This window comes from Leucopleurus acutus (genome assembly GCF_964270905.1).
Source record: "Leucopleurus acutus genome assembly, chromosome: 5".
Lineage (NCBI taxonomy): Eukaryota > Metazoa > Chordata > Mammalia > Artiodactyla > Delphinidae > Leucopleurus > Leucopleurus acutus.
The window spans coordinates 65,023,078-65,033,695 of NC_139147.1; the positions used below are offsets into that span (position 1 = coordinate 65,023,078).

The following is a 10,618-nucleotide window of genomic DNA, read 5'->3' on the forward strand; positions in this document are numbered from 1 at the left end:
TGATGTTCCTGCTCAACGAAAGAGGGTTAGCCTATTTTGCAGATACAGCCAACAAGACTGGGAGGGGTTGAGCCAGGACTTGAATCCAGGTTGTGAGACCCCAAAGTTTAGGATCTTTCTTTTACTCTGTGTTGACTATCATGTAAAACAAGGCTTCAATTTTCCCATTTATCAGAGAATAAATGAGTGTAGAGGCTCTGAAGTCTCCTTGGCTTAGAGGTATTTGACAGAGAACTCCCATGGGTTTTAATGGCATATCAGTTTTCTATTGCTGCGTTAACAAATGACCACAAACTTAGCAGTTTAAAATCATACTCATTGGGCTTCCCTGGTGGTGCAGTGGTTGAGAGTCCACCTGCCGATGCAGGGGACGCGGGTTCGTGCCCCGGTCCGGGAAGATCCCACATGCCGCGGAGCGGCTGGGCCCGTGAGCCATGGCCGCTGAGCCTGCGCATCCGGAGCCTGTGCTCCGCAGCGTGAGAGGCCGCAACGGTGAGAGGCCCGCATACCGCAAAAAAAAAAAAACCATACTCATTTATTAGCTCACAACTCTGTACCTCAAAAATGCAGGCAGACTCCACTGGGTTCTCTGCTCAGGGCATCACAAGACTGAAATCAAGGTATCAGTCAGGCTGGGCTCTTATACAGCCACCTAGGGAAAGAATCAAGTTCCAATCTCATTCTTGTTGGCAGAATCCAGTTCCTTTTGATCGTGGTACTGAGGTCCCTACTTTCTTGCTGGTTGTCAGCTAGGGGCCTCTTAACACCTTCTAAAGATCACCTCCATTCCTTGTCACGTGCTCCTCCTATCTTCAAGCCAGCAACAGTGCATCAAATCCCTCTGGTGCTTACATCTTTCTGACTTCCTCTTCTGCTGCTAGCCAGAGAAAACTTCTACTTTCTAAGGTTTCATCTGATAAAGGTCCACCCAGATAATCTCTGTATTTTGAGGTTAGCTAACTTGGGGGTTTAATTACATCTGCAAAATCCCTTCACTGCAGTATCTAGATTAGTATTTGATTGAATACCCAGGAGATAAAAGTCTTTCGGGAGTGGGGACAGGGGATTATCTTTAGCATTCTGCCTACCCCAGAGGGCTAGAACTGTACTCAACTCCCAAAGGTCAAAGATTCCCAAACTGTACATGTTATCATATCCCTGTCTATACAGGGAACTTAGGGACTGTTTTTCTACCTCCAGACAAAAACCTTGTGATTTGTCGTGCTCCCCTGCTGCATCATGGCTATTGACCAGCACTGTCCCTCAGGTGAAACCCTGCTCTGAGGACGGGCCAGGATTGATTCACTATCCAATGGATATTCATCCAAATTCTAACTCGAGAATCAGCCAATGAGACAAATGTCCAGGTTACTGAAGAAAATCATTTTCTCACGGATCATGTCCTTGAGTGATTATTTTACCCATTTGTTTTTGTGCAGACATGGTTGTTAGGGAACCTTTGACTGAAACCACCAGCCTCGGTCAGGCAGGGTAATAACTGCTTGCCTGAGTTTCTCACACAGGAGGTCCTGGTAAAGAACATGGTGCTGCCATGGAAAACTAACCAGGAGAATTCCGGGAGGGGCCAAAAGAGGGAGGAGATGACCAACCTCCCAGAATCCATCACGCTGGAATCCATCTTGGCTGAGAGATGCATGTGCCACCAGGAAGGACCCTGAATCACCAAATATGGGCACAAGCAAGAGGAGTGGCCAGAGACAACCCGGAAACTAACCCCATTACAATAAAATCTGAGACTGCGAGCCATGTGGCAGAGCAGTCCTCCTGGGTTCCCTTACCCTGCTGCTCTCCGTCCCAGTGCCCCTTCCCAATAAAGTCTCTTGCTTTGTCCACACGTGTCTCCTCGGACAATTCATTTCCGAGTGTTAGACAAGAGCCCACTCTCGGGCCCTGGAAGGGGGCCCCCTTCCTGCAACATAATCATATTCTCCTACTAGACTGGGAGATCCTCCAGGAAAAGAACTGCATCTTAAAAATTTTTGTGTTCATCAAAGTGCCTAGCACAGAGCCTGATGTTCAGAAGATACTCAGTAGATGTTTGATGAATTCAGTTAGATACTTGACATTAATTAGGCCATAGGGAACATTGCTTACTACTCACTATGTGTTCATTAAACTTTATTTTCCTTTGCTTTCCCTCTGGATAAAAATTAGAGAAGAAGGCTTAAATTGAAAAATGAAAACCTGTAGCTGTTGTCAGTATAATCATTCCAGGTATATGGTGAGCGCTTACGATTGTAAGGGAGAGGGACGACTGATAGTGTTAATAGTGTTTCCTTTACAGTTCATATGTAAGAATCCTAGGACTGCACGTTTAAACCTTTGTAAGGACAGCTCAGCTATTTACTTTTAGTGTCAAAAAAAATAGGGCTTGGTTATTTTCTTGTCAAGGAACTTATAACATTTGAATGAGAACCAGAGAATTTCACCTATTACAACTATTAAATAATTTGGGGTCTAAAGTCCGTAAAGAACTCCCTGGCTGACTACAGAGGGATGCTGCTTTGAAGATGTAGCATATCCCATGGAAGAAACAAGGGAGCTTAAGCTTGAGCAGCCTACAATGAATCAAATATTCTACTGGCTCTCAAAAATTCGCTATCGTGTGGCCATGGTCCAAATGTTTGTGTCGCCCCCTAAATTCATATGTTGAAATCCTAACTCCCAAAGATGAAGTGGGGCCTTTGGGAGGTGCTTAGGTCATGAGGGTGGTCATCTCATGAATGGGATTAGTGCCCTTATAAAAGAGGCTCCAGAGAGATCCCTAGCCCCTTCCACCTTGAGAGGACACAACAAGAAGAATGCAGCCCAGAAGAGAACCCTCCCCTAACAACGCTGGCACCACGATCGTGGACTTCTAGCCTCCAGAACTGTGAGATATAAATTTAAAACTTTGTTTATAAGCTACCCAGTCTCTGATATTTTGCTGCAGCAGCCTGAACAGCCTAAGATAAAAAATGTATGAGTGTATTTGCTGCTCCAGGGAGGTGGAAGGCAGCATGGTTCAGGTGCCTTTGGAGCCAAGTAAACCACCCACCCGTGATGTAAATCCCAACTCTGCTGATTACTAACCACTAGGCTTTGGTGATGGAACGTAACACTTTAGGACATCGGTTCCCTTATCTGTAAAATGGGCACAATAATTGTTACCCTTTGAAAATTATTGTAAAGATTGGAAATAATGTAAATAAATTATGTGACACAGTAATTCTCTCAGTGGTAGCTACAATTATGATTATTTTAAGATACCTTTCACCAATTCTTAAAAGACTCTCCCTTAAATGTGAGACAGAAATTGAGTTTTTCCTCCTTCCCAGTGCTGGGTTTAGACATCACTTTCCTCCATACTCACAATTTCTCAAACTTTCAAATTCGTAGGAAAAAAAATACAGAACAAATTTTTAAGTAGTGATGACTGTGCATGTGAGATACTTGTGCAACAACACATTTTCTGTGTGTGCTATACGTTACACTACATCGAGATGGAGGCAGGTAGAGGACATTTGTGGCAGGGTGTTTCTGCCTCATTTTGGTATGCAGCACACGTGAAAGAATAATAATGGTCATCAGGAACGACTACTGCATATATACTCTACATAAAAGAAAAATCCAATTGGTGTTACAGAGCTCCTGGTCTTAGAATCTCTGTCTGCTTCAGCTGATATATAGTGTAAATCTAAAACTTATTTAAAAACCTGTCTGGGTAAGACAGATTTTAATTAATCTTCTCTTAGTTTTTATACTATATGGTACCTGGAAGATGCAAGATCAATCACCGTCACATTGTAATGTCAAGTTGTGAGACAGAAAGATAAATGAGCTATCAAGCTTAGCATTTTGATAGCTAAGTTAATTTAACGAGCTCCAGAACATACTCTAGATTGGTAGATAAAGTTGTGAGGTGAGGCACTGAATGTGATAACTGTGAGTGCGGTATGTTATTAAGAAAACAAGAATTTGCTAGTTCCTCTCTGTCCTTTATGGAAATTTAAATCCAGGATCAAAAAGGTGTAGCTGGGTGATGAGGTCATATTGCTAGTTCTGTCAGACCAATTAAGACAGCTTTATTAATTCAGACTTTTAATTGAGCACTGTGACAAGGTCCTAGCTGAGCTGAAGTTTCCTTATGTAGTATGCATGAAGAAAAGCTTGGCCAAGCAAATTAAACTCAATTTATGCTTAAGGGCAGATCTTGAGTAGAATCTGTTTCCTTATGGGGCCTACCAGAATTTTGTAAAATCATAAACTGTACTTCAAATTCTGTTTTCTCAATTATAGGAACTTCGAACTGATTCTTGTCCTTGGAAGAAAGGATACCCCATGCCAGGGATATCCATTTATACAATGATGTTTCAAATAGCAAGAAGGATAAGAATAAAACTTCTAGCCTGGCTTCTCCAAACTACCAGTCGAAATTGTAACGAAACTTCAAACAAAAGAAAAATGCTTCAGAAGTATTCTGAGAAGTATTCAGATATGCTAATCACAGCTATTAAGGAATATCAACTTTGGAATGTCACATCTATCCAAATAAGCAACACTAAATGGAGCAATTTTGAAAGGTTCTCCCTTCCTTAAAAGATAATGAAATGAAATTGCTATAAGGCAAAACCTCAACCTCCACCAAGCTCCACACTTACCCAGCCCCAATCTAAACTATGCCAGAGCCTTCTTTCAACTTCTTTTCATTCATTTGTTCATTCACTCTTTAATAAACATGTATTAAGCCCCTACTACATACAGTAATCCCTAAGTATCTGTGAGGGCTTGGTTCCAGGACAGCTGCTACCTACTCCCTACAGATACCAAAATCTGCAGATGCTCAAGTCCCTTATATAAATGGATGCATCCCTAGATATGGAGGGTCAACTGTATAGCTGCAATGTTAGTTATTAGCAAGTCACAATTCATGTCACCAAAAAGTCTCAGAGAAATGTGCAGTTCATTACAAAATGGTGTGTGTGATGCTTAGTTTTATGTGTCAACTTAACTGGGCCACAGGTGCCCAGATATCCAATTAAACATTCTGGGTGTGTTTATGAGAGTATTTCTGTGAGAGATTAACATTTGCATTGGTAGTCTGAGTAAAGCAGATTGCCCTCCCAATGTGGGAGGGATGGGGTGGGCCTCATCCAATTGGAGACCTGAATAGAACAAAAAAGAGCAATAAGGGAGAATTCTCTCTCTCTCTGGCTGTCTCTGACTGAGGGTATCTGTCTTCTGTTTTCAGGCTCGCACTAGGACTGGAATTTATACCTTTGGCTCTCCTGGGTCTCGAGCTTGCCTCCTGCAGGTCTTAGGACTTCTGAGCCTCCATAACCACATGAGCCAGTTCCTTATAATAAAAATATATACCACACACATTTTCTCTGGAGAACCCAGACTAATACAGTATGTAGGTGAGAACTACAACAACTGAGCCCGTTAGCTATACGATTACAAGCAAGACCATCTTGTGATTCACATAACACTCCCTTATTCGTCTACAACCTTCCCTCACTGACATCAACACTTGCCTTCAGAAATCGATTAATTCAAAGATTCACCCACTTCTGATATTCTACCCTAAGAACTTCCGACCCCAACTCATATGCAATCAAAAGCATCACTTCCGCTGTGAACATGGCGCTGCCAGTGGCGCGGAGCGTGCGGGCCACGGTCTGCAGCCTGCGCGCCATCTCTGCGCCCAACGCGCCCTGCCCGCCACAGCCCTGGAGACTGCGGGAGGGTGCCGTCCAGGCTCTGTGCACCGGTCCCGTTCTGCTGTTGGGTCGTAAATTCACAGAAAAACATGAATGGGTAACAACAGAAAACGGTGTTGCAACAGTGGGAATCAGCAATTTTGCACAGGAAGCTTTGGGAGATGTTGTTTACTGTAGTCTGCCTGAAGTTGGGACAAAATTGAACAAACAAGAGGAATTTGGTGCTTTGGAAAGTGGGAAAGCTGCTAGTGAACTCTCTTCTCCTCTATCAGGAGAAGTAACTAAACTAATGAAGCTCTAGCAGAAAATCCAGGACTTGTCAACAAATCTTGTTAGGAAGATGGTAGGCTGATCAAGATGACACTCAGTAACCCTTCAGAACTAGATGAACTAATGAGTGAAGAAGCATATGAGAAATACATAAAATCTATTGAGGAGTGAAAATGGAACCCCTAAAGAAACTAGTTTGAAACAACTTAATCTAGTATAGTTGTCTTAAATTAGTGGTGGATAGATTTTTAAAAAGCAACTTTTAGCAAAAGAAACTACTTGCAATAATGTTGCCTGAAGAAAATACCCCTTAACTTCCTAATGACTTCACATAAACACTATGCATCTTTTTCACAACAGCCTGTGATTTTTAGGCTAGTCTCCAGTTATAATACTCAGAATTTCTGAAATTATCTGTGGTAAAACTAGTTATAAAAATTATGTAATTCAAGGATAACATTGTTATCTTAACCTTATATAATACTGTAACTTGCTTACAGCCATCCCCGGATTTGGGTCAAAATACTCAATGAACTTGCCACTGGAAATAAATGGCAGTGGAGAAAAGTTTGTTAGTTGTACAGTGTCCAGGGAAGAACATTACTCTCTTAATTTTGCAATATACTGTGTTTGCTGGTGCTATTTTTATACAGTGAAGCAACAGCCTTACAGGAAAATAAGAAACAGTTTAATAATAAAATATTCAACTTCTTAAAAAAAAAACACACAACATCACTTCCCTAATGTGCTGCCATTTCAAAGTTGCCTGTGTGGTATTCTCCTTTATGGCAGTAAGTCACTAAACCTCACTTTTGCTTATATCATAATAGGTTTCTTCAGTTAAAGAGAGAACTCTATATGTTTCAGGGTAGAGATGATTATTTTCACAAATGTATTAATGTTCAGAGCTCAAAGTCACTCTAGAAGCATTCTAATCTAACTCTCAAAATTTACTATCCTGTATAAAGGTAAGATGATCACTCAAAGTCATCCAGCCAGTTGGCTACTTTGCCAGATGAGAACCCATATCTTGAGATTCCAACAAAAACAAGCTCCCTTGCTTTCATATCAAGTGTACTTAGAAAAATGCTAAAAAGATGTTCAGCTTTAAACCAATCTCTGATTAATTAAACAAATCTTTCTAGTTGTACTTTTACAAATAAAATGTTATTGTTTTCCAAAACTTCCACCAGGTGAAGTGTTAATTCACACACACACACACACACCACACACATTCTATTTTAGCAGGAAGTGGCAGGATAGAACCCCTGCATTTGACATATATGTGTGTGTATGTGTATGTGTGTCACTATGATCATAAATTTACATAAAGGTTTTATAAGCATAGATATTCATATAACGTTGTTCAGTTTGGGTTTTACTAATATTCAGTGAATAAAAGCTTCAACTCCTAGTTTTAAATCTAAAATCTAAGCCTAAAGTATAGTCATTTTGCTGGGAGGTAGAAGTGGATAACGGTTAAGAACATGGACTTCAATATTAGCTACACTCAAGTTCAAACCCCAGCTCTGCTACTTGAAAGAGAATTCTTAAGGCTCCCTTTGTAACCATAATCTCTTAAAAAGTGTAGAATGACGAAAAATAAAAGAAGACGGCCTCTTATGTTAGGATAGTCTCTCCAGGATTGAGGACAGGGAGAAGGTAGCAGATACTGCTGGAAGTAAAATCATAGTGACTATATTTAGATCTGATATATTTTAATATCATTAATAAAATATACCTCTGTATTATTCAGCAAGACCTACCTAAAAGAATATTTTTATTCCTAAGGGCTAACAAACCCTTAAAATCAAAATCCTGTTTCTAGCAAAAAGATGAAACAGTTGAACAAATAATTGTTGCCCCTATTCCTTCTACTGCATCTTGGCAGGAAATAACAATGCCAGCAAGCAGCTCTTGCTTCCTTGTAACAGCCTTGCAGGAGATGGACCGATCAGGGTCTGCTCTGGTGTGACGGACAGGAGCTGGTGGGACAGGGTATGCAGTGTGCTGATTACTATGACTGGTCTGAACCTGATCACAGACAGGATTACCCTTACACATCTCCACGGTTCACGCAACTCCTAAGACCAAACAGTAAGCCTCTGATTCTCCCAGAAAAAATGAAAGCATTAGAGCCAAAGCATAGTTCAAAACTAGCCATAAATATCACATCTGACTCAAGCTACCTCTGTCCCCAAGAAAAAAAAAAATTCCCAGATATTAAAATTATCCTGTCCTCAGAAGAATGGAAGAGATGAATAGTTGGTACCACTTCCAAAACTGTTCACAGTATTCAGAGAAGAGGCCTCTTTTCTTTTCTTTTTTTTTCTTTTAGTGGTGGAGTGAACTAATTACAGAATTCATTTAGCATTACCATTTCCTAACTCTGGACTGAGAGGATGCATATGTGTGTGTGTGCATGAGCGCACTTGTGTGTATTTTGGGGAGGAGTGTTTATTTTTAGTACCCCATTCTGGGGTTCTCTGATGCAGTGTGGGTGTTCAAACATGGTACCTTCTCAAGTGTAGTTCTTTCAAATAGAGCCAATGCTGGGGAAAAAAACTTACCTTGAGTATGTTATAGAGCCTCTCTGAGCCTCAGGTTCCTAATCCCTATACTAGGGAAGAAAAATTAAATTAAATAATGAATAAAACATGCTGGGACTTCGCTGGTGGCGCAGTGGCTAAGAATCTGCCTGCCAATGCAGGGAACACGGGTTCAAGCCCTGGTCCAGGAGGATCCCACATGCCGCGGAGCAGCTAAGCCCATGCACCACAACTACTGAGCCTGTGCTCTAGAGCCTGTGAGCCACAGCTACTGAAGCCCACGTGCCTAGAGCCCGTGCTCCGCAACAAGAGAAGCCACCGCAGTGAGAAGCCCATGCACCACAATGAAGAGTAGCCCCTGCTCATCGCAACTAGAGAAAGCCCGCATGCAGCAACGAAGACCCAAGGCAGCCAAAAGTAAATAAATTAATTTTTAAAAACATGCTTAACACAGGGTCTAACAGATAGTATGCGTTTAATAAGTTGTAATCGTTACTTATTTTATTCCCCCAAAGGCTTTTGTTTTATGAAAAACATACCCATTTTGCAAATTATATAATATTGTCACCAAGGATGATTTAAACCAGGTTTTATAATCACAATTCCAAATTTAAACTTGAACAATGAAAAAGATGAGATGAATAAATGAAGCAGTATTTACCCTTCTTTTACCCTGTTGTAGAATACAAACAGTTATAAAAACCTTTGTACTTTATCTGTATGTAATTGGATATTGCTAATTTCAAATGACTTTTATTTATTCATTAAGGTAGTTTGTTATCCTGCCTGACTTTGTTAGTGATTAATTAATTGCAACTACATTGGGGGAAAACAGAAGTTCACCTTACAAGCATGTCAAGATCATCCCCAGTTCCAACCTTTCTGTACATCTGATTCTCCAGGACAGTGTTCCCTGCTCCTTCAGACAGAGGATAATGGACTAAACCCAAGAAGCACTGGGTCTTCAGCCTTTGACATCCTATTCCCCACTACTCACACCCTAGGCCCAGCCTTCAAAACCCAATATACCGAGTAGAGTGACAGGTGAGTTACAGGACCCAGTCGTGATCTCCGTGTCTCCTCCTTCCTACCTTAATGATATTCAATAACTGTAGATGTTCATGATCAGACTGGCCTGCCCCGCTTTTACTCATAAAGTGGATCCTCAATAGAGACATTTTACTCTCCATCTGCTCAGAACTAAACCCTCCCTCCCCTGATGATTGGACTCATCAGGAACTCTGTGAAGCTAGGCCTCTCTCTGCTCCAGGTACCCCCCAGGGAGAAAATGTTCAAAATCACTTTGCCCAGACTGTTGAGGAAAATGCTATTCAAATGCCTAATCAAAAGCACAATAAGCACCGAGCTACCTTATAACTTTCATGCTGTTGTAGGAAAAAAGTTAGATTAGTTTGACAAGATTTGTTCTTTTAAGAGTCATTTTGATTTTCCCCCACTACTCTGTAATCCCTCTCAGACTCTGAAAATTAATCCTCCTATTATTCTCGTATTTCTAGATATGAATTTTATGCTGTCTGGTTTATGGCATCTGGTACCATGGGCCTCTCGGCAAGCCTCTCAGAGTTTTCAGAAGGTTTTGTTTCAGTTAATTCCTCAAGCATCGCAGGATTCAAGTCACTGTGTCTTGTAATTTATTTTATTAATCCTAAGTGTACCTTAAAAAAAAAGAATAGAAATTAATGAAAATAAATTAGCATTTTTGAGTACAAAAGATACCTTCAAGGGCACTCTCATTTCTTGAAAGTGACTTTGCATTGTATAGTAATTAGTACTGGAGCAGAGAAACAACAGAATGGCCTAGATTCCCTCAGAAATGGATGGTGTCTCTTTTTACCATCCGTAGATGGGGCCACATTAACCACGGATTGTAGAGGTTTGAAGCCAAAGATGCAGTCCGGATGTTAGAAGTTGGTGTTGGCCGTAAGCAAAAGCTGACAAGCATCCCTACAAGGCAAACCATAGCTGAACTCCAAACACCCCTCTCCAACTCTGGTGCTCCCACATCAGTCTACATCACGATCACCTTTCACCTGAACCATTACAACAGGCTCCCAA

At 41.1% G+C, this 10,618-nt stretch overlaps 1 pseudogene across 1 annotated transcript; it reads left to right on the top strand.

The window, feature by feature from the left end:
• The first annotated feature begins 5,643 nt into the window (after positions 1–5,643).
• LOC309961987 (glycine cleavage system H protein, mitochondrial-like) lies at positions 5,644–6,167 on the top strand (annotated as a pseudogene). Its single transcript has one exon. The product of its transcript is annotated as a glycine cleavage system H protein, mitochondrial-like (transcript).
• The last annotated feature ends 4,451 nt before the right edge of the window (positions 6,168–10,618 follow it).